General features: G+C 45.3%; 2 protein-coding genes across 3 annotated transcripts in view; one reads left to right on the top strand and one right to left on the bottom strand.

The window, feature by feature from the left end:
• Positions 1-27,378, bottom strand: part of RFC5 (replication factor C subunit 5) — a 315,947-nt gene that overhangs the window by 224,262 nt on the left and 64,307 nt on the right. The gene's annotated exons all lie outside the window — the stretch shown is intronic.
• NOS1 (nitric oxide synthase 1) overlaps positions 3,353-27,378 on the top strand; it is a 99,020-nt gene continuing 74,994 nt past the window's right edge. For both annotated transcript variants that reach the window (XM_026718614.2, XM_087913261.1), the window contains exon 1: positions 3,353-3,726. The gene's annotated coding sequence lies outside the window, so the exon portion shown is untranslated. The remainder of the gene's footprint in view (positions 3,727-27,378) is intronic.

The following is a 27,378-nucleotide window of genomic DNA, read 5'->3' as shown; positions in this document are numbered from 1 at the left end:
CTGAGGATTAGACATCCCTGATCTAGAATGATAGGAGCTGGACTTTTTTGAGAAGAAGGATCCAAACTGTTCCAGGGTGGTTAGATTCCGATTCTTGTAGCAGATGACCAGACTGAGCCCAAAAGAAGAGTCAAACATGTCATCAGTCTCAAATCCCTTTGGGCCCACAAGAGATTTAAGTCCAGCCCATCTTGAGCTCCGTTGACTCTTCCCTACCACCTGTTTGCTTTAACCGTTAGTAGCTCAGATTCTTATAGAGACCTTAAGCTTACAATGAACCTTTACATTCATTTGAGCTGCCTGGGATCCCTGATTTCTCACACTTAACCGTCCCTTTACAAATAGTTTGGTACAATTTACAGATCGTGTCTGGCCATTGTTTATTGAGCAAACCACAATAGGCTGTCACCCAGTCGAATCCATTCATTATTTAGAGATGAGGCTTCCAAGGTTCATTCACTGCTCTATGCTGAAGTAAATCTGCTACAGAATACTGTAGCTTATTGAGCCGTGGTGGCGCAGTGGTTAGAGGGCAGTATTGCAGGCTGACTGATGGCTGCCTGCAATTTGGCAGTCTGAATCCCACCAGGCTCAAGATTGACTGAGAAATCTCCTTGGGATGTAGAAGGGCCCCTGGCTGATTTGGGGCCAATTGTTCACTCTCCAGCCAGCCTACCTGACAGGGTTGTGTGGGTGGAAAATAGGAGGAAGAAATACTATCTATGTTCCCTTGACCCAGTGGTGGAATTCAAAAAACTACCTGTTCTGTGGGCATGGCTTGGTGGGCGTGGCAGGGGAAGGATACTGTAAAATCCCCCTTCCCTCCCCACCCCACTGACCTGCTTTCCAGCTCCGTTCTCCTGTGCAGGGCAACCAAAGGAGACCCAGCCGATCAGCCGGGGCTCAATGGGAGGCGGAGAATAGAGGGGGCGGGGCCAGTCAGAGGTGGGATTGGCCGGTTCTCCAAACCACTCAACATTTCTGCTACTTGTTCCCCAGAACTGGTTAAAACCTGCTGAATCCCGCCTCTGCTTTTACCTTTTTATTTACTTAGCAGAGATTTAATAAATATTGGAGATGATCCTTTACATTTGGAACCATTCATAGTCTTATCAATGGAGTCTGTGCAGTGATCTATCCCTCCATATTACCTTCTGTTGCAGGAATATAATTTCTATTTTTGTTTATTTCCTAACTTTATTATTTCTATAGATAACCCAAGGCAGTAAACATACCCAATACTCCTTCCTATTTTTCCCGTAACAGCAACTCTGTGGGATGAGGCAGTGCGGCTGGCCAAAAGTCGCCCAGCTAGCTTTCATGCCTAAGGTGGGACTAGAACTCCCAGTCTCCTGGCGATTTGCCCAAAGTCACCCAGATGGTTTTCACACTTAAATCAGGACTAGAATTCACAGTCTCCTGGTGTTTGGCCCTAAATCACCCAGCTGGCTTTCATGCCAAAGGCAGAACTAGAACTTTGCATCTCCTGGCTTCTAGCCTAGCGCCTTAGCACTTGACCAGACCGGCTTTTTTTTTTTCCTTTCTGGTCTTTCTTGGTCCTCATCTGGTTAGTTACCGTGAGAACTGAATGCTGGGTTAGGGCCCCTTCGGTTTCAACCAGCAGTTCTTCTTCTGTCCTTGAACACAGCATTTTGAACCCCTGAAAAGACAATGTGGACATTAAGTGGAAACAATCGGAATCTATTCACAGGCTATTGTGCTTAACTGTAAAAGGAAAGACATACTGTGCTTGCCAATTAGCTCAGTTTTCATAGATTTATTTTCCTGCTTTTAGTTTACACTGGTTTCCATGGGTGCATTTTCCCTTTCCTCTTCCATTTTTACACCTTGAAGTGACTGGACAATAATAAGTATTTTAAAGGGCTTGAGAGCAAAATACAAAAATTATCTCTCTCTCTCTCCATCTCTCTCTTTCTCTCTCTCATCCCCTTTCTCTCACTCTTTACTTCTCCCTTTCCTTTTCCCTCTCATTTTCTCTCTCCCTCTTTCTTTCTTCCTCTCTCTCTCCCTCTTTCCCTCTCTCTCTCTCTCCCCCTCTCTTTTCCTCTCTCTCCTTCCCTCTCTTCCTCTCTCTTTTTCCTTTTCCCCTCACTCTTTAACCCTCTCTTTCATTTTCTCTCTTCCTCTTCCTCTCTCTTTCTCCCCCCCACCCCCATGCGTGTTGTGTGTGTGTAAATGCCATCAGCAGGAGAATTATGTCTTCCCTTCCCCACCTCTGTCATTTCTGGCAGCTCTGCTAGAGGGGAGGGTGGAACGCATTGTACGACTAGGGTTTAAATTTAAAGCACAATACACCTTCTCAGGAGGATGTAGGTAGAACGTTGCACAATTCCATAAAAGAAATGGGTCTCGTCACCCTATTCCCTCCCCCCGCTTCTCTTTCTCAGGCTGTTCCACCCGACTAACTTGTTGCACCCACGGGCGTGAGCCTCGCTTCCAAAAGGATGCAGATTAGAAAAGCCCCCCCCCTGCATTTATCTCGCTTTGGAGCTGGAGATTTAAAAGTTCACTTGCAAGGGACGGCTTAAGTGTACTTTTTAAAAATCCGAGGAAACGGGGCTTGAGAAAGAGACGGTTGTGGGTGGGGGGTAGGTGGTAAAAGACAGAATTGTCGCGGCGAGGGCGATGTTGGCGCCCCGGCGGGTCAGATTCCCCGACTCCCCCGATCTCCCTTTTCCCACCCTCCCCGTTTCAGATTCGGAACGCGGGTTCATAATCCTCCAGCGCGGTGATAAAAGGGCGAGGCCACCGCCGCGGTGCCCGATCTTTCTCCAGTTTACTCAGAAGTAAGTCCCAACGAGCTCCTTCTGCACTTTCCACCGGGGAGGGGGGGGTGTCTCTGTACATACTTTACGTGGGAGTAACTCCCTCCGAATGCAGGGAGCCGCCGGGGAGAGGGGGGCGGGTAGCGCCTTCCCAAAGACGCGCGCGACTCGCGGAGGCAGCGCTCAGCACCTGAAAATGCAAGAAAGCGAACCCATTTCCGAATCTTCCCACCCCCCACCCCCAAGAAAATAAAATAAAATAAAAGACGAGGGGAGAAACCGCGTTTGTTTGTTTTCCGAGGGGTGGATTCCTAGCAGGCCGGGGAGCTGCGTTCTCCGTGTACAACCAGCGCTCCGAAGTCTTCGGGGGGCCTCCTCCTTCCCAGGGAAGCGAGCCAAGGGCGTTTGCAACCTGGGGTGGGGCGTGGGCTGCAGCACCAGCCGCCGCCGCCGCCGCCTCTGCCCGGGTCCCCACAGGCATTGGTGATTTGGGGGGAGGAGGAGGCTGGAGTAGGTACAAATCCCTCCCAGCGTTTTTGCCTGGTGAAGGAGTTTGTGACTCGGGCTCTCGTCCTGGGGCGTGGAACTGGCGCGCCTCTATATAAAAAGGTTTCCCCCGACCAGGCAGACTCGGAGTTGGGCTGCGCCCCCGCGGTTGGCCCTGGGTTCGGTTCAGAGCGCATAAAGGAGGCCCCGAGCAGCGGAGCCCAGGACACAGCGCGACGCAGCGGATCCCCGGCCGGGCCGCTCGGGCGGGCGGGCTTCGCGCGCGTCCCCCCTCCTCCGTTTCTTTCCCCCCGGGGGGGGGGGAGGGGGGAAAAGGCAGCGGCGGCCGCCTCTTTTGTGGGAGGGAAGCGGAGGAGGCAGGAGGAATCGATCGGGGCAGAAATTGTTCCGAAGTGAGCCGCTCCGGGAGGACTCGCCGGCCCCGGGGAGCCAGGTGAGTGGCAGCGCCCCTCGGGAGAAGCTCACGGCCGCCTTTCCCCGTGGGCTTTCGGTTCACTTTCTCCGCAGGGACTCTGGTCAGCGTTCCCGGCAAGCCCCTGCCTTGGGCTTCTTTGAAGATTCCGGTGCGGACACTCAGGGTAGACTCGGAGACTTAGCTCCGCAACTGACTTTGGCACCTGAGGTTGTTATTATTATTTGGGGGGGGGGGCGGGGGTTCTGGCGCTCCGTTTTAAGCCTTCGCTGCACACGGAAGTTCCTCTCCCGGCGTCTCTCCAGTTGCTAAGACTACAGCTCCCATCGTCCCCGCCCGTTCCTATGTGGCACGAGGCTTGAATTGTACGGCTCCCTGCAGGAAGGTACCTGTGCAGGTCCCTGCCCGCGGGGGGTGGGGGGTGGAGAACGCAGCAAAGTCACCCACCGGAGAGGGGAGGGGAACGGCGGCCGCAGGTTTTGCCCGTCGCCCGAGGCGCTTAACCCGGACAGAGCCTTGGGGGGTTTGCGCGCCGCCTTTGGGAGACCCGGTAGGCTGAGATGCGGCCAAGCCGACCTTGCGCGTTCGGCAAACTTAGCACAGAGGCGGCTGTCTTTCGGGGCGTGCGGGAGGCGCGGAGCCCAAGCCTTCCCTTGGGGACCCTACACACTCCAACCTGCGTGCCCCAGAACCGGGTGAGACTCCGGGAGTCCCGGGACCTGCTTTTCCTTCTCTAGATTTCTGCCTCTGCTGAGCTTCCTGAGCGCGCAGAGTTCGAGCTGTGCCCGCTAAGGACGGGCGTCTCCTTGAAGCTGTTCCCGCCGGAGCCCGCCACCGCGGCGCTTTGCCTTCGGCGATTTAGCAGGTGCCGCAGACTGACCTGCTCCTCCTTCCAGAATCTGGAACCCAAAAGGTTCACCCCACCCCGCACTAATCCCACCGACAGTTACTTCGGAGGGAAGGGTCAGGCACTCTGCGCGTGTTTAGAAGCACCGGCGTTCGGGGGGGTGGGGGATGGGATCCACGACCTGAAATTAAGCGCCGCTGCTCAGGTGTATCCTTTTATCTACCTGCCTTCTGCTCTGTTTTCTAAGCAAACTCGAGAAGTTCGCCCCTTGAAGCGAGCGGACGTTCCGTCCAATCTCCCGCTGGTGATCTTGGGTCCTTCTAGACCCAAGAGGCTTCTAGAACCTACAACGCTGGTTTGTCTTTTCACGCGTATTTGTGGAGGGGCCGCATTCTTCCAATAACCATCCCAGAATTAGTCTCTCCGTCCGTTAGCCTTTCCATCTGTTAGGGTATGAAAGGAAAGGGCGCGCGCGTGTATACTTGTGTGTGTTTCAGGAGGAAGAAGAGGAGGAAACTGGATCGAAGTAAAAAGAAAAAGAAAGCAACACAAAGAAAGTACTAAGAGTTTCTTTGCTTTCACGCCCTTCTTGGGGTTTCCAGAGAGCTTTTTGTGGATGGGTTTCGCGCCCTTGTTCTCCGCACCTTTGGCAGACGGGAGTTCAGGCTGGAAGAAGGGGGTTGCCCGGCGGCAAATGACAGTATTCTAATCCGGACTGAAGCCTGTCTCCAAAACGCGTTTCTGTCACGTGGGGTTGGGATGGGATTAGCCAAGGGTCCGGCGGGAGCTGCTCTGCTGCGGTCAAGTTTCTGGAAGCGAAAGTTTCTGTGATGAAGCAGCACCAGTCCGAGTCCCGGAGCTCGAGCGCTCTGCTTCGAGCAGGGATCGGCTATCGGGCGCCCTCCGGGTGGTTTAGTTTAGCCTTTCCCTCCCATCAGCTACAGCCAGCTTGGTCAATGCTCAGGGAGCGTGGAGGTTGGCGCTCCTGGGAACACTGGGTTGCCTGCTTCTGCACTGGGGTATCCAGAAAGCACCTCTTTCCGTCCTATCTTTGGGTGTTTGGAGCCTTGACATGCCTTGTTAAGGACGTGGGAGAGTGGTTTCTATCACAAGAGTCCCTAATCCGCTAGAGAAATCTGACTTTAGACCGGCAGGTTGAGCGAAAGTTGTAAATCCTGAGCTCTGCCTCACCCGCCCCAGGCAGCCCCAAATCCTGCCTTTACCCCCGGATCCCGCTACCCTTTTCCTGCCCTTCTCCTCCTTCTAAGTCGCCGCAACTCCCTCCCTCCGCTATCGGGAGTTGCGGCGGCTAAACAAGCGGGCGGGCACCTTAGCGGCACAAAACCTGGTTTGCGTTTTGTTTTGGGTGGGTTTTTGGGGCCTGTCCGTAGGAAACGAAAAAGGAGAGGGCGCGCGCTCTCTCTCTCTCGCACGATCCGTCTCTAAGGAGCGAGAGGCGGTGCTGGCGGCCACCCGGAATCAGCCTTTTCCCCCCCACCATCGGCCGCCGTGCAGATATGCGGCGGTTCCAACTCTCATCATCACCCGCAGCCGGGGAGGGCGAGGAGTAAGGTGGCCAATTACAGTCTGAAGAAGTGCCGGTTAGGTTGGGAGAGCGGCCCGAGTCTTGCGCGCCTGTCCTTTTGCGCTAAAACTTGGTGCCGCCGCACTTTCAGGACCTCGGACAGATCAGGATGAATGAGCGGCGGCGTTTGCCTCGGTTCTTCAGCCGCGGCAGTTGCGACGTGACACTCACAAACGGGTCTCTCTCGGGGTTTCGTTGGAAAACCTGCCTCCCTTGAAAACGCGTGAAAGTGGGTAGTCTTGTCTATTTCTAACCAGCAGTACAGGAAGATGTAGCAAGGTAGAAGATAGCCGTTTGGATAAGGCACCAGGCTAGAAAGCAAGGAGACTGAGTTCAAGTCCCAGGAGACTGAGTTCAAGTCCCACCTTAGAACCATGAAAGCCAGTTCCTAGGTGGCCCTGGGCCAATCACCAGGAGACTGTGAGTTCTAGTTTGTCTTTCCTCATGAAAGCCAGCTGGGTGATCTTGGGCCAGTTCCTCTCTCAGAACTCATGGTTCTTGTGGGGAAAATAGGAAGAGGAAGATGTGTTGGATGTATAGCCTTGAGCTATTTGTAAAAATATAAAGGCAGGATACAGATTTTTTAAAAAGACATACTGCTCCAAGGAAACTTCAACATGCTTTGTATACAACCCACCCTGAAACCTTAAAAGCTCTTAGTGAGATCAAGTTTTGCCTGCATTACTTTTTATGAAACAAGCACAGTCCCCAAAGTGCTTTTTTTTTTTTCAAAAGGCAACTGGACTTTATTTTTCCTTGGAGGTGTTTTGTTTCTCATCCAAGAAGCTTCTTCCATTCTGATGAAGCTTCTTGGATGAGAAGTGAAAAGTCTTCGAGGAAATCCAGTTACCTTTTGGAAGAAAAAAAGCACCTTTGGGGCAACTATGACTTGGATGACTGAGAATCTCCGTAGACAAACAAAGTGGCACCAAACCATCCTTCTCTTCTGGAAACCGCAGAAGCAGCCTGTTTATCCGCAGTATATGCTTATGGGGTATTATTGCTGATCAGGTTCACCCTCTGTGCAAAACCATGGTTTGCTAAATAAGCCACAGCCGCCTTGTTTCCACCAAACGGCTAACATAAAGGCTGGATTTCCACTACAGCAAAAACAATTAATGCAATCGGTGGTTGAGGCTGAATGATGGCTGTCTGGTCTGGGATGGACTCTCCGATGGAGTTTGAATGGAAGGCAACTGTAGTCAAAAACTAAATTCTGATGCTATTGTGGGGTTTGCTCCTAGGTGAGTGGATATCACGTCTGGGGTTTTGTGTAGACCCCAATGATTGTACGGTCAATCATAGCTTAGTTCCTACAGGAATAAAATAGTATGAAAACAATGGAGTGATTGCGTAATTCATAGACACTTTGAGGTGATGGGGAGGCAGGGAATGTTGAAGGTCCCATCCCCAAGAGAGATACACCCGGTGGGACCCAAAAGAAGGCCCTTCTCCGTGGTGGCTCTGTCTCTCTGGAACACCAGAGATTACAATGGCCCCCACTCTAGCACTCTTTCGAAAGGCACTGAAGACCTGGTTTTGCCAGCGGGCCTGGGGAACCCAGGGTGGGATGTTCAATAGGGTTTTACATTGTGTAAACTGCCTCGAGTCACCTTGGGCGAATAGGCAACAATATAAATTAATTAAATAAATAAAATAAATAAATTATCCTCCCGTGGCTGGTTCCAATTGTTGTTGATAGCTGGAGAGAGATTACGCCCTAAGTCCCTGGTCCGTGAGATGCCTCGGGGCTTCTCGCTCTCCTGTTTAACATCTACAGGAAGGCATTGGGTGAGGTCATCTATTGACCCAGAGTCAAGGATCGTGAGGAGGCAGATGACACTCCGTTGTATCACAGGGCATCTTGACTGACCAAGTGATGCTCTCATGATCTTCTCTTAGTTCCTGGAGGCTGTTGAGGTCTGGATGGGGAGGAAGAGGTTTGAAGGGGCAGAACCAAATGGGCTTGGGAGATTCTTCTGGTGTTCTGGGGTTTTCCCATCTTCCATTCTGAACAGAATTTAATTTCCTCAAACACAACTGGACTCAATGGTCCTGCAGGTGGCAATTGTGGCTGGGAAGACCTTTGCATGCTTCCATCAGAAAGGGAAGTTTTCTCACAGTCACTTATGAATGGATTGTTGCATTCATGTATCTGGGGCTGATCTTGAAAACGGTTCCAAAGATATAGTTGGTCAATGATGCAGCGGCATCCCGAGTTATAGACATACCTTTGCTTGCTCATCTAATGCTTTTGTTTTGGAACTATACTTGTTTACCAGGGAGCTTCTGGCTGGCAATTAGATACAATTGTCATGTATGAAGCCCTTCCTAGCACAGGACCTGGACATCCCAGGAACCAACTTCCTGTCATTGTTTTGTTCATCGCACAAAAACTAAGGAACTGTTTTATGTCTCGTATCTCCAGCATTGTCGTTTGATGTGGTCTAGGAAGCAGGCTTTGCTATCATAGCATCTCCCCTCTTGTGTAACCTCTTCCAAAGGTTCAAACAGCTTGGACCCTGCTATCCTATAAACGTGCCTATTTGGGCTAACTTGTGGTGCTTATGTATCTAGATTGAATTTATGCGGATTGGTTTCGGGCTACAGTTGATGTCTTATTGTGATTGTCTCTTATGTTTTTAATTTATGAGCTGTACAGTGGTGCTCTTGAATTGGGTGGCTTTAGAAATTGAAATTATAAATCAAAGAATGAGAATTACAATCAGATAAACTAGAATGTGCCTTAGTTTCATGTGTGAATGGAGCCGATCTGAGCCTTCTGAAAATTCTGAGCTAGTTCTTTCTCTCTCTCTCTCTCTCTCAAGAAAATAGCAGCATCACCCATTCAGTTGCATGTATGATACATAATGAATCAACATCTTTGATTGCCTTTAGCTGGGATAACTGTTCCAGTAATTGTAGAAATATTTTTTTTTCTGAATAAACGGGCATATGCTTTTGTTTCTATTGCTACATCTGGAACTTCCTCAACTTGCTTGCAGGTGCTGTGATGTTAAGCACAGAGTGGATATTATCCTGCCAAGCCAATTTGCTTAGCCATTGTTGTTGAGTACGTTTATATGGGTTGGATTCACAAAACTCTCTTAAACCAAAGTCCGGCAACCAGGGTGACTGGGAACACTCAAACAAACCACCACCTTTTGTGTTAGTTTAGCCAGTGTGTGGCTCTCCTCTCAGCTCCACATACTTCAGGCTGTTGAAAGAGGTTGACATTGAATTCTTATTCTTGAGCCTCGGATGCCTTAATCATCCATTCATTTTTATCGACCCCATTTCTAATATTTTTATCATTTTGGAACTGAATTGGTTTATCCTCAGCGGCAACCCAGTTTAGCTTCAGCCAAGGAAGTGATTTACGAACCTGCGTTGCTAAACGGCGCACTCTAATTTGTGCAGCATGTTTTAAAAGGCAGGCTGATCTCTGCAGAAGAGTGCAAGCCCGTTCTTAAACCTTCCACCAACCAGAGATGCCTTGCATTGAAATTTATCTTGGCTTGCACATGTGAACTCAAATACTTGCCTTGTTTATGCCGCGTGCTCTTTCTTCTTAAGAATTGTCAGTTTTCCACATCTCTATAGCAACTTGGATGGAAACTAATCAAGGAGAGAAGCAACCTAGACCTAAGGAGAATTTTCTTGACAGTGAGAACAATTGATCAGTGGAACAACTTGCCTCCAGAAGTTGTAAATGGAAGTTTTTAAGAAAAGATTGGATAACCCTTTGTCTGAAGTGGTGTTAGGGTTTCCTGCCTAAGCAGGGGTTGGACTAGAAGACCTCCAAGGTCCCTTCCAACTCTGTTATTCTATTTTCTATTTTTTTCCCCCCAACTATCCTGCTTTCATTCATTTCAGGTTGTCCGTTTTAGATCGGATGCCACCGGTAAATTTACTATTCATGCGCTGGAGCATGAAGTTACTCCCATGATTGCAAAAGAGTACATTGTGTTTAGCCCTTCGGTCTGTGCTTGAGACGCCTGTGATGTTTGCAGTTTCATGTGAGTGCACGAGCGATGAGATCCTTCTGTGAAGGTGTGATCTTGCACAACTGTGCTGAGAACGAGTTGTAATGCACACCTTGTCTTTGTGATTCGCTAAAGGTAAGGCTTAGCAATACACGTTGCTTCCTCTTACCTTAGAACATCCCAGTCTAGCTCCAAGGAGGATTAGCTCAAATGTTTTCAAGAGGGTTGTTCCTTGGAGCACAGAACCTCTCCCGACCCATTGGGTCTGTGTTCACTGTCTTCCAATTTAAGCGTTTCAGCTTGCTTTGGCTAAGTGCACCAGAGACCACTCCACCTTCTGCACCCTCACTTTCTTACCGTCATCTCCATTATTCGTACTCTTCTGAGGAGATGTTTGTGGTCTGAAATGTGTTTCTTCCAAATGGCAAGAGGTGATGGGGATCAGTTTCGTTTGACGTGAGCGGCAATGCTGGATATTTTAATATCTGTTATTTGCAGAGTTGCAGAGCAGAGCAAGAACAAATGGACTGTGGGGGCAGGAAGCTCAAGGTACCAGGAAAGGAGAATAGTTGTTGAAATGAAGGGTCCTTGGTGCTCTCTGAGCTGGGTGGTTTTCTTGCAGACATTTCATGACCCAACTAGGTAGCATCATCAGTGCTAAGAGAGTGGGATTTGTGGAGGGACAGGAGGAGGACAGCTATGGGGTCCTTGGTGTGTTTGAGTGTGGCTCTTTTCGTGCAGACATTTAATGATCTAACTAGGTAACATCATCAGTGCTAGAGAGAGTGGGGTTGGAGGAGGAGGAGGAGGAGGAGGAGGAGGAGGAGGAGGAGGAGGAGGAGGAGGAGGAGGAGGAGGAGAAAAAAAAGACTATGGGTTCCTTAGTGTCTCTGAACTTGGTTCTTTTCTTGCAGATGTTTCATTACCCAAAATAGGTAACACCATCCATGCAGAGAAAGCTCAAGGGCTGATCCTATAGTAGCTTTGTAGGATACAACTTCTGTAGCCTCTTAGCCATTCTCCGCTGCCAGTTTTAGGGCTCTTCCTTGCTCATTTTTTCCTTTTCCTCTTCTCTTTTCCTTTTCTTCTGCTCTTTTCTCTTATTACCTGGCATTTAGGGTTGGACTTAGATCTCTTATGGGCACGAAGGGACTCCAAACTGATGGCTTGCTTGACCCCTCCCTCCGGGCTCCTCCTGGTCCTCTCCTACAAATTAGCAGGTAGAGGTGAATAATTAAAAGTTTGGGAGGGTTTTGTGGTTCACCAAAAGTGTCCCTGTGACCTTCAGACTCTCTCTAGAAGTTGCCACTCAAGAAGACGGTTCAATATATCTGAAAAAAATTAAATACACAGAGACTAATGATATGAATTAAGTTTAAATAATTGACATTAAATTTTAATGAAGTTTAAATTTAAAAGAGATGAATGATGTGTCTTTTTGCTGGCCCTCTTCTCAAGAGGATGTCCTTCAACGCTGTTGTGGCTCACCGGCAGAGCTGGCAGCAGAGTCAGACAGTAGCGAGGAGGTTGGGGAGGAACCTGGGCCAGTCCTGGAGGCTGAGGAGGGCTGGGATGAGGGCTCTGCGTCAGAGGCAGAGATGGCGCCAGGGCAGTCATGAGCTGCCTTCAGGCTCAGACAGCAGCGAGGCAGGGGAGCAGCTGGAGCCGGTTCCCAGCTTGCACATGTGCAGGGCTGCCAAAGGGAAGGCACAATTAAGAACTCAGGGTCGACGTGGGAGTAAGGCCACAGGTGGACGATGAATGGCCCCTCCCATCGGGATTAAAAGAGAATCAGGAGGGGAGGGGGCTTTTCCAGGAAACAATTCGCTCGCTCGGTTCATCTGTTTGTTCCAGCCTTGTGAAGATTTGTCTGTATAACCCAGCCCTTCCTTGTCAGCACCGAGTGTAGAATTTTACCAGGTAGTATTCCTGGATCGATAAAGGTCTGAGCTAATTAGTATACCTTAGCAAGACTGTTTGCCAAGCTGTTGGCTGGCTGTGAATGAAATAAATTCACATTAATGTAATAAAAGAGGTTTTTGCCGGGACTCAGAATTGAATTAGTGCTTTTGGGGGAGGCCTAGGATAGAACAAACGCACCCAAAATCACACGACTTTGCAGTAGACAGAAATTATTAGCCTGTTCCTTCCTCCCTGCCCTCACCCCACTCGGTTCAGTTAGAATTCAACTCCTGGTGATTCGTAGAAATATTCATATAGCTTATTTCTGACTCTAAGGTTTCCTAGTGGTGTCCCATCCAATGCTAAGCAATCCCGGTCTAGCTCAACCTTCCAAAATTATATAAGGCCAGTTATGTGCTGCCACCTGGCTGGTATTTAATGTTCTACATTATACCGAATATGCGCATCTGTCCATATGGGTACACCCAGTTTTTCAATCCAAAGCGAAACTGCCACAAAGCTAAATGATTTAGAATAAATCCAACTGAGAATAAATCTTAACATTTTTTTTTTTTTTGCAGATTGTTAAAACTAGGACAGGCAGTGCAAAACAAAGAAACAAATCTCAATCCAGCATAAAATATGCAGAACTTTCTTTAAAAAAGTAGAAAGTGAAGCCAGCCGTGCAGATTTTAACCCAGGGTCTTAGAGAACCAGCCCACTTTCAGAACTTACAGCCAGTCTCCCAGGCTTGGCACCAGCTGTTCATTAACTTTGACTTCCAAAGTGGAAGTAAAAAAATACCAAAAAGAGTTACAGGCACTTGCTAACATCCCAGTGGCTCTCAATATTTATGTAAGGTTTAAAAATCTTAACGGCTGGCGTTGTGTCTCATTTTCTCCTCCTTCCCCTCATTTCCTTCTGGCTCCTAATTCTTTCTGTGTACTGTACCTGTTGGCTTGCAGTAATTTGAAGAATTTCCAGAGAGTGATTAAAAACAGCCCTTTGGAAGGAGAGGTGTGAAATGAAATCTGCACACTCCACATAAGACAAAACCGGTCTTAATCGAACTGATTTCTTTTAAACGGTGGCGAAAAAGACTTGGGGGTGTGGTAGGGAGTAGAGAAACATAGAATTGCACAATTAATATCAGGGTTTTCGCAGAGCCAAGGTGCCGTGCAATCCTTCTTTCAGTACCAATTCAGATTTCGGGTTTAAGGAAGGCGAGAGGGAAAAAGTGCATAATTCATAAACCTCCTGTTTAGGCACAGGTTGAAATGCAGCTGACAGTTTTTCAGTCTCGCTTTTTGAATAATGAAAAATATTTTCAGGGAGCCCGACGTTTGCAGTGTGCAACGTTCTTTTGAGGTCCAGCTTAAACTTTGTGCTGCTGCAGCCCGGCTGTCCCTCTTAAAATCTTCCCTGCCAATCCCCAGGAATACTTCATTGACCACCTGTATCTACCATGAAAGAGCGGGATGCTGTAATTCTCTGCATCTCCTACGCAGGCCCCCTGTCTTGGCACTTCATTGCCACATTGTACAGGAGCCCAAAGTTCGTTTCGCCGCCTTCTTGTACGGACATGTTGTCGCAGATGGATGCCAGCAGGCCTCCTCAGACCTGCTGTGTCTAAAAACTGTTTGTTGGAGTCACTGCCAGATTTATCCTCCAGAAACGAGAGACCGTGTTGGAAGGTCAAAAACATCCACGTTGGCCTTTGCTAATGACAAGAAGCTTTTAAAACAGACAGCGTCTTCTTTAGGTAGCAGGTTTCTATGAAACCAGGGTGATTCTGCATCATGCTTCTTCGGCTGAGGGATACTTAAGATCAATAAAGAAGAATATTTGTAGTTCAGGATTGAAATGAAGGGTCCCCTGGTGCGCTCTGAGCTGGGTTGTTTTCTTGCAGAAGTTTCATTACCAAACTAGGTAATATCATCAATGTTGGAAGGGAGTGGGGTTTGTGGAGAGGAGGAGGAGGAAGAGGAGGAGGAGGAGGAGGAGGAGGAGGAGGAGGAGGAGGAGGAGGAGGAGGAGGAGGAGGAGGAGGAGGAATGACTGTGGGGTCCTTGGTGCTCTCTGAGGTTGTTTGTTTTCTTGCAAACATTTCATTACCCAGCTAGATAATATCTAGAAAACTAGGTTATATCATCAGTGCTAGACTCTAGAACTGATGATATTATATAGTTTGGGTAATAAAATATCTGCAAGAAAACAACCAGGCTCAGACAGCACCAATCACCCTTCAAACCCAAGATCTTCTTCCATAGTTCCTTCCCTAACCACCACCATTCCTCTTTAAACCCAGAGGTGTAGACTCCTGCACACACACACACACACACATACATACCCAATCATGCCTAAAACCCAAATCTACACGGACATCTCCTCTGAAGCTGCGTAGATACTTTTATTGCTTTTGGAAAGGGGTTTCCATCCAGTTGGGACATGCAGAAATAGATCTTACTCATGTCATCCCTTAAATGCCTCCGTTGTGCTGCAAAAGCTGCTTACTGAATTAACCCGTTTTCAACATTTACACCATGCACACAGCTATAAACTAAAACAAACCAATTGTAGAAAACAGGCTTCCTCCAGGAATGTCAGGAATATTGCAACCTTCCCATTCTACCAACCTCTCTGGATTTATTGCGGGCACCCATCTGCACACCTGTTCGTGCCATTCTGCTTCCTCTGTTGTAACAGCTTTCTTTATTGATTCCCGTCCTTGGCTTGTATTTCATTGATCACCATCCAGAGTCATGCAATTCTGGAGCATTTAGCAAATGATCTAACTATAATAAATAAATACCACTTGCTTCACACATTAGGTTACCAAACCTCCCCCTCCCCCCAATAATCTAGCTTGGCATCATGTATCAATGAAGTTGCTTTAATGAGCTGCTTACCCCTGATGAGCGAACACAGCTATTAAATGCCAGAAGGTTACGTTTCACCCTGAGAATTTTCCTAGCCTTCTTTTCTTGGGAAGAAGTCTTGGAGAGCAAATTATTTCATCAGCTTGAAGGAAAACAGGATGGGGGGTGGCGGGGGGAGGTGTAGAAAAATGCTGACCTGAATTAGTAGTTAAGTAAAGCCAATTCACTTTCAGCTCTCAGCAAAGTAATGGCAAACTCCAGAAGTCTAAAAATATTGCCAAAAAAACTGCAGGGACTTGTTCTGGCCAATGCTAGGAGTCAAGATTCAAAGGGACAGAGATCCAGCACAATATAGTGGTTAAAGGCACTAGGCTGGACACCAAGAGTCCAAGAGTTCTAGTTGAGTCTAGTTCTAGTCTAGTCTAGTTCTAGAGCAACAAAAATGATAAGAGATCTGTCGAGTCTAATGAAGAGAAGAATTAGGGGTGGCATGATAGCAGTCTTCCAGTACTTGAAGGGTCGCCAAAGAGAAGAGGCAGTTGACTTAGTCTCTAAAGCTCCTGAGGGAAGGACAAGAAGTAACACGTGGAAACTTATCAAAGAGAGATCCAACTTAGAACCAACGATAAATTTCTTGGCAAGAATAACAATTTGTCAGTGGAAGGGCTTTGCCTTCAGAAGTTGTGGGTGCTCCATCACTAGAGGTTTTCAAGAAGAGATTGGACACCCATTTACCTGCAATGGTATATAATATAAATATAAAGTATATAATATATGATGGTACAGTTCTACAGAGGAATTATTGATTCTGTCATCTGCACCTCTATAACTGTCTGGTTTGGTTCTGCAACCCTGCAGGACAGACACAGACTTCAGAGGGTAATTAGGACAGCAGAAAAAACGATGTCTATCAACCTGCCTTCCATCGAGGACCTGCATACTGCACGAGTCAAAAAGAGGGCTGTGAAAATATTTACAGACCCCTCACATCCTGGACATAAATTGTTTCAACTTCTACCCTCAAAATGATGCTATAGGGCACTGCACACCAGAACAACTAGACACAAGGACAGTTTTTTCCCCAAATGCCATCCCTCTGCTAAACAAATAATTCCCTCAACACTGTCAAACTATTTACTAAGTCTGCATTACTATTACTATTAATCCTCCCATCCTTCCTTTCACTCATCTCCTCCCACTTATGACTGTAACCTTGTTGCTTGTATCCTAACAATTTATATTGACTGTTTCCTAGCACGATTTGATTGCTTCTTGTACCCTGTGACTATCGTTAAGTGTTGTACCTGATGATTCTTGACTCTTGACGAATGTCTCTTTTCTTTTATGTACACTGAGAGCATTTGCACCAAGACAAATTCCCTGTATGTCCAATCACACTTGGCCAATAAAGAATTCTATTCCATTCTATAGGGTCTGCTGCTTGAGCAGAGGATTGGACTAGAAGACCGCCAAAGTCCCCTCCAACTCTATTCTATGTTCTAATTCTAGAGTGGCGATGCTAGCACAACCTCAGACTGAGCAAGCCACTCTATAGCCAAGCCTGACATGCAAATCTAGCCACTATGCACCACTTTCTTTTCTAAATATCGTTTCATGCTATCTTAGCATTCAGGCTGAAAGCAGAACATCCATAAGAGTGTTTCTCAAAACCTGGCAGGGACTCTGAAAAACAACAACAACTATATTTAGTTTTGCTTACATGCTGGCAGCTCCCATCCTTCTCAATGGAGTGCTTTATCATTTGATACATATGCGGGAGAGGCCTTGCAAGACCACGGCAAAAATGAGGAGGAGGAGGAGGAGGAGGAGGAGGAGGAGGAGGAGGAGGAGGAGGAGGAGGAGGAGGAGGAGGTGGAGGAGGAGGAGGACGTTGTATATTCAACATGTTGTAATGTTGAACAGAAAAAAACGGCGGTGAGTGGAGGAATTTCTCTTTTGGGTTGGGACTCTTAGCCACACATTTGCTGCACCGGACTTCCTGCATTCATGCACCAAAGAAGAGAGATCATGTTCTTAGATTTGAACAGAACTGTAAAGAAAAACCAAGGGGGCCTATAAATAGATCAAGCCACAATCTGGCCTGTTCCTTGAATCAAAATGATTTCTCCCACCAGCTTGATTGAAAGGGATGCTCGGTTGCTCCGACCTGTTCTGGCCACCTGTGAATTATTATTTTTTTGACACATGAGTGTGACAGGCTCTGAAGAAACCATAAAAGAATCAGGGGAGGAAACCGTTTTCAACAATGGGGAGTGAAACCCTATTGCTTTGATGGGGTGGAATGCAAGTGGGCCTCCATGCACAATTGAGCCCAACATCCCCGTTGCTAAATGAGACAGTGGTTAATGCTTTGCTTCGTTTTATGACATTTCTTGCCACCGTTGTTAAGTGGATCGCTTGTGGCTGTTAAGTTAGTAACTGTTCTGACCAAGGTTTCCTGAGACCGTAATTAAGCACACGCTTAGTCCAAACAACGCCAATTTCAACGGCTGGGAATTATGTTCATTCCCAGCCCATAATGAATCCCAAACAGTCCCTTGAGATAAGCACCCACCTTTCTCTCTTTTGAATGGTTGCCAACAACTAAACTGCCAAATGAACTGTAAAAAACCAACCAAAGTACAAAGTCCACATAGAACTCCAAGGTGTAATCCAAATAGAGCAAACGACTTTGCTTCCTGCAAAAGTTTTCTTACCTTTGCCCTTCCTTTACACCTTAGGGGAGGGGCAATCACCTCCATGTCTTACTCCCAAGTTGCCCCATTTGTCTCAGCTGTTTTTGCCTTCTAGCAGCTCTGCGTACACGCACACTGGGAATAGGCTCCCCTTGTTCTTCTGCCTCACTGCTGCCAGACTCTGGAGGCTCCAGAGTCAGCACATAACTGCCAGATGGTCCTGCCCCCATCTCTGGATCGGATGCAGAACCCTCGTCTGAATCCTCCCCAGACTCCCAGACTGGTCCCTGTTTCTCCCGACTGTCCGATTCCGCTGCTGTCTGCACAGGCTGCCAGCTAACCACAACGGTAACACGGTTGTTAAGTGAATATGGATTCCCCGTGGACTCGCCAGAAGGTCACAAAAGGGGATCCCGTGGTCACAGGGACACTGCAACCATCACAAATATAACGGAGAGTGTTCAGTTAATCATAGAACAACAGAGTTAGAAGGGACCTTGGAGGTCATCTAGTTCAACCCCCTGCTTGAGCAGGAAAGCCTATTCCAAATATTAGCCTCTACCTAGGATTGAACTCACAGTCTCCTGATTGTGAAGCGAGAGCTCCACCCCTAGGCCACTGGATCTGAGTTCATCGGAGAAGATTGTTCTGACCCTCTGGGCAGAATTAAAGACTTGCAGCTCCGTAGCTGTTAAATCACTCTCCTTCCAGTGGCCTCAGATCAATAAATTGACTTCGGGAAAGAAAAATAGCAGCTGCCTCATCCGAGCCATGGAAGACATTTGTCATTGTCTTCCATGCCTCCCCTTATAGGTGAGGTGAGTGGCACAGAAAATAAATAAATAAAATGAGAACCCATTGGCAAACACACACACACACACATCACAATCCTGTGTAAACCATGGTTTAGCTTTAATGTGATGGAACTTGCATGTGCTAATTGAAAATATTCTTGGTCACCCATTGACACCTCTCTGAGGTTTTAATGAATTACCACTTCTGCGCCCCATCTATTTCCATTTCGAGGCATTTATTGACCGGCTTAATGCTTTATTGTTAAACTAACTAATTATCTATCTTGTTTCAGCACAACGTGCAAACGTTGCTTCTCTGGTTTTTAAAGTACATTTTATGACTTAGTGTGAAATACGAACCTAGCCAATTATGGTTCATTCAGCATAGCCATGGTTGGGGCGGAGGAGAAACCTAGCTCAGAACTCAGCAGGACCCTATCATCATAAGTCATGTTTTGTTTAATAATGGCTTATTGGGAAACAAAACCCTCCATTTTTGATGAATTTATATAGTGCCTTGAATTAAAATCCAGAAAATGACATGCAAGCATAAACCAGGCCTCTCTTAATTACTACACCATATTTTTTTAAAAAAAAAGTATAAGATTTTTTAATGGCTCCTGATAATAAATTATAATTGCATCCAGTTTAGAGATCTTCGTTTCCAACATATGTTTATCCTGTCTTTTTGAACATGCCATACAGCTTGCCATTTTTTTTAGAAAAAAGTGAAAAATAAAACTAGGGCATTGGAAGAAAAACAACTGCAGACGAATTACCAAAGGGAGGGAGAATCCAACTATGCCAGTAAGGTGAGCAGAATAGGCTGTTAGCTCCTTTGTGATTCTCTTTCCACTTGATATGGGAGAAATTGTGTATCTGTTGGCTATCCGTAGGAAGAAGCCATTGTTATAGAAAAGGCTGCTAAGTCTATTAGCAGTTTGATAAAATATGATTTCAGCTGAATTCTGAATTCAGTTGATTCTGAGTGACTGGTTGTTGTAAATCATGTTTTCTTTCTTTCCTTTTTAAACAAGGAAGTTGGATTGGGGATTTTTCTTAATAACACAGACACACAGAACTATTTTTGATCAAAAAATAAAATATTATTCTATTATCTATCCATCCATTCCTCCATCCATCTCATCCCATATCTATCCCATCTGTCTGTCCATCCATCCAGCCTATCAGCCAGTCAGCCAGCTAGCTATTTATCTATGCATCCATCCATCCATCCATCCATCCATCCATCCATCCATCCATCCATCCATCCCTCTGTCCATCCATCTCATCTGCCTGTCAGTCTATCTGTCTGTCTATCCATCTGTCTTTCTGTCTGCCTATTTATCTATCTCTATCCATCCATCAATCCATATATCTATCTACCCATCCACCCACCCTCTCTCTACTCTCTCTCTCTCTTGCTTTCCCTTAATTCTCATTTAATCCACACGTTTTCTATCCTCATATTCTATTTCTTATTTTCATGTCTATCAGTCTTACGGGTTTTTAAATATCTTAACTATTTCTTAGCGTTTCGTTTTTTTTTAACTCTTCCCCTTCTCCCCAGTTCTTCAGCTCTTGTCGCCAATCTCATCCTCTCTTCTTAATCGTCTTCCAACTCCGAGAGCTGATGCTTTTCTCTTGCTGTCTGAAGACTTCTGTTGAGCTACTTGCGTTTGGATTGGGGTTTCCATTCCACGTCTCCGCTGTCTTCTGGATGGGGATCTTTTTCTTGACGCCCCTACGCACACGCTTCAGGCTTGCCTTTTTAATCAAACCAAGGGCCTTCAAACTTGGCAAGTTGGAAGACTTGTGGACTTCAACTCCCAGAATTCCTGAGCTCACATGACCGGAGAAGGAATTCTGGGAGTTGTGGACTTCCACAAGTCTTAAAGCTGTCAAGTTTGAAGATCCCTGTTATAAAACAGACGCCAATTAAAGAGAGAGTAGGGCTGTTTTAGCCCTCTTCCTTCCTTAGGGAGCATCAGAAAAAAAAAAAAAACCCACTGAATCCCAGGAGGGGGAAATGCTTGCTCACTCCAGGGAATACCTTTGTTCTTCCACTCTTAACAACCTTCTATCTGCTTGTATTTATTTATTTATTTATTTATTTAAAACTGCCTGAGATTTCTCCCCTTGGATTCCCTGATGAATTGATTTCACGAAAAGGCTGCTTTGAAATATAATCGGGGAATCGCTCTTCGCTCTGCCTGGCTGATGAGCAGGAATGAGGCCGGAGGCCTTCTAGTCCAACCCACTGCTCCAGCAGAAAACCCTGTACAATTTCAGACAAATGGCTGTCCAGTCTCTTCATATCGTTTAGAAGTTTGTGTATAGTTCTTCCTCATAGAAGGCACCACCGATTGTAAATGTGATAAAATCCCTTGACAAGTAGCATCTTCGGGGCAGATTATGGAATAAATAACCAAAAAAAAAAAAAAAAGTTCTGAAGTCTTTCTTTCTTCTGAAAACGTCGGTTCACATTCATGAGAATTGGTATTTTCAGATCTGATGCTATTTCACGAGATTTTGAATAGTTGTGAGTCATTCTTTTAAGAACAATTAGGTTTATTACCAACCATGCCTTAATTGGTCTGTTTTTTGTCTTAAACTCATTAGATTAGGAACATTTATCGAGTGAATTTCCTGGCAATTGATGATAGGGGAAAAACTGTGGTTTTCACAGAAATTAGTGCACACAGCTAGTCCCTTGGCACACGGCAGGTTTCTATCATCAGCATAACTGCTGCTAACTTGACCTAACTTTGCTGTAATGTTAAGTGTCTTATTAAGCGAGGGCATGTTCCTTGTCTTCTACTCTAATTGGATTTCAAACTTATCTGTCAAGTGACATTTTTCTCGTTTATTTGTTTCCCCATCCGGCTCTGCTGAGTTTTTGGGTGAAGCTTTTTTTGGAGTGGGGGGAGTGGAAATAACGGTTGTGTTGCTTTCATCCTATTTGACTAATGGGACTCCTTCCTAACAACCAAAGTTCAGTTCCTTAAACTGATCTCTTCATTTCTATCTCTCTCTCTCTCTCTCTCTCATTCCCCCTCTCTTTCTCTCTTTCCCTCTCTTTCCCTCTCTCTCACTTTACCTCTCTCTTCCCCTCTCTTCTCCTCTCTCTCTCTCTCTCTCACACACACATATACTGCGCCATTGCTATAGATTTTTGTTGTGGTTAGCCGGCAGCAGGTGCGCGTGCACGCAGGATTGTTCGCAGGAAAAAGCAACTGCAACACGGGCAACTTGGGAGTGAGACTGCAGGGCAATGGCCCCTCCTTCAAGAAGATAAAAGGCAGCTGTGAAGCAAATGTTCTTTGCAGGAAGCAAAGACATTTTGAAACTCAGCCTCATTGACATTACAGTACCTTAATTTGGTATTTGAAGACTCTTGTGTTGTGAAATATTTCTTATCTGTGATTCTTGGCAGTTTTGCACAGTTTTGGCAAGGTTTGTGCTTATCAAAGTTAATTAGTCTGTAGCAGCCTTTTAACTGGGGACTCGTAAGACTCATTTAAAGGTTTCTGTTCCCTTTGGTTATTGTTTGTCTTATTGGAAAAGGGTTTGGGTCAGAACAGATTTTCTTTGAAAGATAACTGCTCCCATTCTTTAATTTTTTTGATTACCCTTTTTTAGTTGTGTTATATTTTTTCGAAGGTGCTACAGCCAGTATTATATAAAATCCAGGTAAGCTGAAAATACATCCATGCCCATTTTCCTTCAGAATGGTTAAGGATGCCAATACCCCTGGTTGGTTTTTTCTTTGTGTTCTTCCTTACAGTAACCCAGTAAGGGAGCTTAGAGCAAGATTAGCTCAAAGTCACCCAAAAGATTTTATGATCTGGTGGGGACTTGGACACCGTCTCTTACAGCAGAACTCTGCCAAAACACATCCACATGAATTCAAAATTCCTTCTGCAGTTTATATTTTAAAGACACCCCACTCCCCCCCCCAAAAAAACCATTGTGAAATATTTTAAATGCTTGCAAGAGCTTTCATTTCTTTCTATTTCCCATAATAATGAATCCTACTTTCTCAAATCCTACAAATTTCCTCCCCTCTTGATAGTAGCTCTATATAATTTGATGAATTTAAAATGAATTCCATGTATCCCATTTCTGATTTTTAACCCCATTTCATCTGATCTCTGTGTTAGTCAGTGAGTACAAGAAGCAGCATATGTTTCTCCTAATATTCAACTATTTGTGGGCACTTTCCCCTAATATTTGTATGGCTTTGCGTACAGTTTTCCCATGCATAGTTTTTATGTGTGCATTTCCTTTTTTTTCCATGCGTATTTCCCTGAATGCATATTTCCCCGATGTCCTTCCTTTTTGAAGCGAGAAACACTTGTAGCAATTGAAAAATGACAAGCTATCAAAATACAACCATGTTCCAGTTTTTTTGTTGACCAGGGAGCCATGTGAATTAGATCAATTCTGATTAAAATGCCAATAAAATGAACTTCTTCTATGTTCTTCTTATTAAGAACAAGTCACATTTTCTACAAGAAAGTCTAGCCTGGCTAAAATGATTTCCATAACATTTCTTTCTATCATGAATGCAGATTGCATACATCTCCTCGCTTAACATGCAGATGAAATTTTAAAATCTCCCTGTAGGTATAGGAACACAGCTAGAAATAAGTGTACCTTTAAAAAAAAACCAAAAGAATTCCCAGCTGAATCTCAAGTTATGGATGGAGTCAATTATTTATTCAAATTCATGCATATTTAAAACCCTGGTTTCTTGAATGGTTCATTGCATAGTCAGCCAGCTGTTTAGACTAGAGTTGACTTTTTACCCAACTCTCAAGTCCTTCCCAAGAACCTGATAGGCAAATGTTGTTTGATAGTGCTAAAAGTATTGTCACCGGGTATCAGCTGTTCCGAGTAAATCTACCTTTTGCAATTGACGGGGATTTTGTCAATGCTGATAATTGATATTTTTGGTTCATCACACAGTCGGGCAGATGTTCAGACTGGGTTTGGCATTTTGTCTACCTGTCGAGTCCTTTCCAAGGATCTGGAATAGGCAGAACTGGATGTTTGACGGTGCTACAAATATCATCCTAGGATGGAAACTATTCCGAGTGAAGCCACTTTTTGCAATTGACTGATGGGGATTTTGTCAATGCAGATGGTGTTCAAGGGGTGCTCCAGGTTTTTTGGGGATTGCACCCAAGGCATCTGTTGCTATTGGTAATACTTTTGATTGCTTTTGCCACAGTTGTTCTATTTCTCTTAGGTCTTTGCATAGGCCTTTCTTGTAGGTCTTTGCCCCACTCGCCCCACACACCTGGCCTGGCCACCGGGCTGCTTCTTTCTGCTTCTTTCTTCTTCTGCTTTTGGCTGCAGGCAAAGAAAGCAGCAAAAGTCTTTCGTTCTCTCCCCCAAACTCCGCCAGAAATGAATCTTAGGGACCTTGCAAGGCCTCCTGCTCCAAGAGGCTGTGCCAGCAAAGACTCATTTCTGGCGGAGTTTGGGGGAGAGAAAGAAAGACTTCTGCTGCTCCTGCTGCTTTCCTTGCATGAAGCCAGAAGTCTCTCTCTCTCTCTCTCCCCCTGAGAATGGAGCTGGAGACGGTATCCTGTGATCCCAAATAAAGAATGATTGATCATTAGGAAAACGGGGAATTTTCCTGCAGACCTCTTTTGGAATTTTCCCAAGGTCTCTGGTCTGCAGGATTTAAAATTATGAGTTTATTGTTCCCTGAGGTCCAAAAGGTTGGCAGCCCCTGGCTTAGTGTGACCCACAATCACATCTGCTTTGCAGCATTTCCAGTTTATTTAGATGTGCCCCAAATCAGAGTGTATGAGGCACGCTGAAAAAGAGAGAGAGAGAGAAAGTTCAAATGTGCCAGTGACTAATAGAGAACGGATTATGACGCTCAGGAATCTAATGCAATCTTTTGCTGAAGGGAGTTAGGTAGACATTGGAGGGGAATGAGAAGGGAAGAGAATGTTGGGTGGGTACTGAGTTATAGACAGTGGAAGAGACAATCTTACAGAACTGTCAAGAAAATTAACTGGCCTGGACATGGACCGTTCTCCTGCTCTTTCATTACAGTGATTGATAAGAAAAACACCCATGAAAAATAGATTCCTGAAGCTGAACGCAGCCCAAGTGCACGTTCTGCCCAAACCAGGAAATAGACTTAAAAAAACAACAACCAAAAACAGAAGTCAAAGCATCCTTACTATTGATAAATCTCCAAGACATTGTACCGTTTGAGTTTCTTTTAAAGCTAAACCAGACCGAAGGACAGAGGGCCATCTACGGGTCATCTTTGCATCCTCTTTTTCAAATTTAGATGACCCTTTGTTGGATCTGCTCAGCTTGCTTTCTTTTTTTAAAATAAAAAAGAAAGAAAACCAGAGGAAGAAATTAAAGTGGCATAAATCCATCAGCCTCAGGGGCTCTTTGTCTACCGGCATAAATCCCCGTGGAAACTGATTTAGTGAGACAATGGGGAGCATTTAAATCTGGCTCATGGAAAATGGATGCTGTTAAAGTGATAAGATGGATGGGAAGAGAAGCAAAGGTTGACTTTGGGAGGAGGCTGTACCCAAGGGCAGGGCGGGAGAGAGGTCGGTTGATATATCTGTGGGTTGTCTTCTGTATATTTCCAAGTGTCAGACTTGCAAAGAAGTCCAAGTTACCTGGAGGACCATCTCTTCCTGGTTACATCCACCCAGCCCACCAGAATTGGGAGGCAGCAAATATTGCAGGTCCCTCTCCCCTAAGGAGGTCCATCCGGCAGATGGACCCAGAAAAAGGGCCTTCTCCGTGGTGGCTCCCTCCCTTTGGAACATCAACCCCACGGAGATTAGATTGGCCCACACGCTGACACTCTTTCCCAAGATCCTGAAGACCTCGTTTTGCCCACAGGCCTGGGAAATCCAGAGTGGAGCCCATCAAGTACTGTCTCCAGAATACAGCAACCAGTGTAAAAAAAAAGAATGTTGAGACTCTAGAAAGAGTGCAGAGAAGAGCAACCAGGGTGATGAGGGGACTGGAGGCTAAAAGATATGAAAAACGGTTGCTGCAAAATTGGGTATGTCTAGTTTGATGAAAAGAAGGACATGATGGCGGTGTTCAAATATTTGAGGGGCTGCCCCAAAGTAGAGGGAGTCAAAATACTCTCCAAAACACCCAAAGGCCAGACAAGGAACAATGGGTGGAAACTAATCAAGGAGAGAAGCAACTTAGAACTAAGGAGAAATTTCCTGAACAATTAATCCGCGGAACAACTTTCCTCCAGAAGTTGTAAATGCTCCAACACTGGAAGTTTTTTAAAAGATGTTGGATAACTATTTGTCTGAAGTGGTGTAGGGTTTCCTGCCTAAGCAGGAGGTTGGACTAGAAGACCTCCAAGGTCCCTTCCAACTCTGCTATTCTGTTAAATGGTGTTGGAGCTGCTTGTCAGAATCAAGTATGCCGAGATTGTGGTTCTAGGCTAACCCTCTGCATTAAGAGAATCCCACTTAGGGTTTTACAGTTCCTTCTCAGAATATTCATTTGGTTCCAGACGGTCACAAGTTATTCTACACTAACAAATAAATACAGGTTGTTCTTTTTTAACAGTCACAATGGGGACTGGTAACTTGGTTGTTAAATGTAGCAGTTGCTAAGTGAAACCACGATGGCACTTACAATCTGATTTCAGCTGCCCTTTGTTTTACAAACTTGCAAAGTGGTTGTAAAATTTTGCTCCCTGAATGGCCATTCATTATAATTGTTTACATTCTAATGCTTGAACTTGAGTTGGGCTGTGGGTTGATCTTAATTCTTTGCGAGGATCTCAATCCACGTTAAAACATTTTAAATCTCAGAGTGATGGAGTAAAGGGCAGTATAAGGTAATTAGTACATTTACCCCCTTCTTCCTATCAATTTACGATTTTCATTTCCAGAATAAGCACAGTACATTAAAGATGTTTGTTTATAATATATGAAAGCATTTGGTGAAGGAAAAGGAAATTTAAAAACAGCCTCTACTTAATTCTGTCCAGAATAAATTAAATCAAACCAAATGCTATTTGGGTGGGGGAGGCATACCTTATGAATTATTTCTTAATTTACAATTACAGAAAAAGCTCACTTTTTTCTGTTATCTGGGTTTTTTCCCTAATCATCACAAGCATAAATCATAACTGCATTTTTTCCTGTTTCACGTAAAATGTCTATAAGGGGTTTTCCTTCAGCCATAAATGCAGGTATTATTTTTTTCCCTACTCAGATCAGTTAATTACAGTTAGAACAATTAACCAGTGAAACAACTTGTCTCCAGAAACTGTGAATTCTCCAACACTGGAAGTTTTTAAGAAGAGATTGGATAACCATTTGTCTGAAGTGATGTAGAGTTTTCTGCCTGGGCAGGGGGTTGGACTAGAAGACCTCCAGTGTCCCTTCCAACTCTTCTATTCTATTCTATTCTATTCTATTCTATTCTATTCTATTCTATTCTATTCTATTCTTATTATCTCTGTCATTATTCTATTCCATTCTATTCTATAGTTATTCTATAGTCTATTCTATTCATTTAGCCAGCTCGACAAGTTGCATCAACTTTCCCAGCCATTCTTTTGATAATCATCTGAAGTGTTTGTAGAACTTTCAAGTCAATTAATTAAAGAACTTTTGCCTGGATTCGTCACTACATACAATAGAGGGTATTTTGGCCTAGGTCATGAAAAAAGCCAGCCATTGCAGCTTGGTCAATAAACTACGGTTAAAAGCAAGCACAGCTTAACCCAGGGGTCTCCAAACTTGGAAATTCTAAGACTAGTGGACTTCAACTCCCAGAATTCCAGGAGTTGAAGTCCACAAGTCTTAAAGTTGCCAGTTTAAAGACTCCTGGTTTAAAGCAATGTGTGAACCTAGGTTTTCTTTTCTTCCATTCAGTTAAGAAGAATAGTCAACTAACTCCAGCTCAATTCTGCCCCACAATCACCATTTCAGTATGTGCTCATTTTA

This window comes from Pseudonaja textilis, chromosome 15, assembly GCF_049901715.1.
Source record: "Pseudonaja textilis isolate UNSWEBS1 chromosome 15, rPseTex1.2, whole genome shotgun sequence".
Taxonomy (NCBI): Eukaryota; Metazoa; Chordata; class Lepidosauria; order Squamata; family Elapidae; genus Pseudonaja; species Pseudonaja textilis.
The sequence above is the reverse complement of the archived record's forward strand: the minus strand, read 5'-3'. Positions and strand labels throughout refer to the sequence as shown.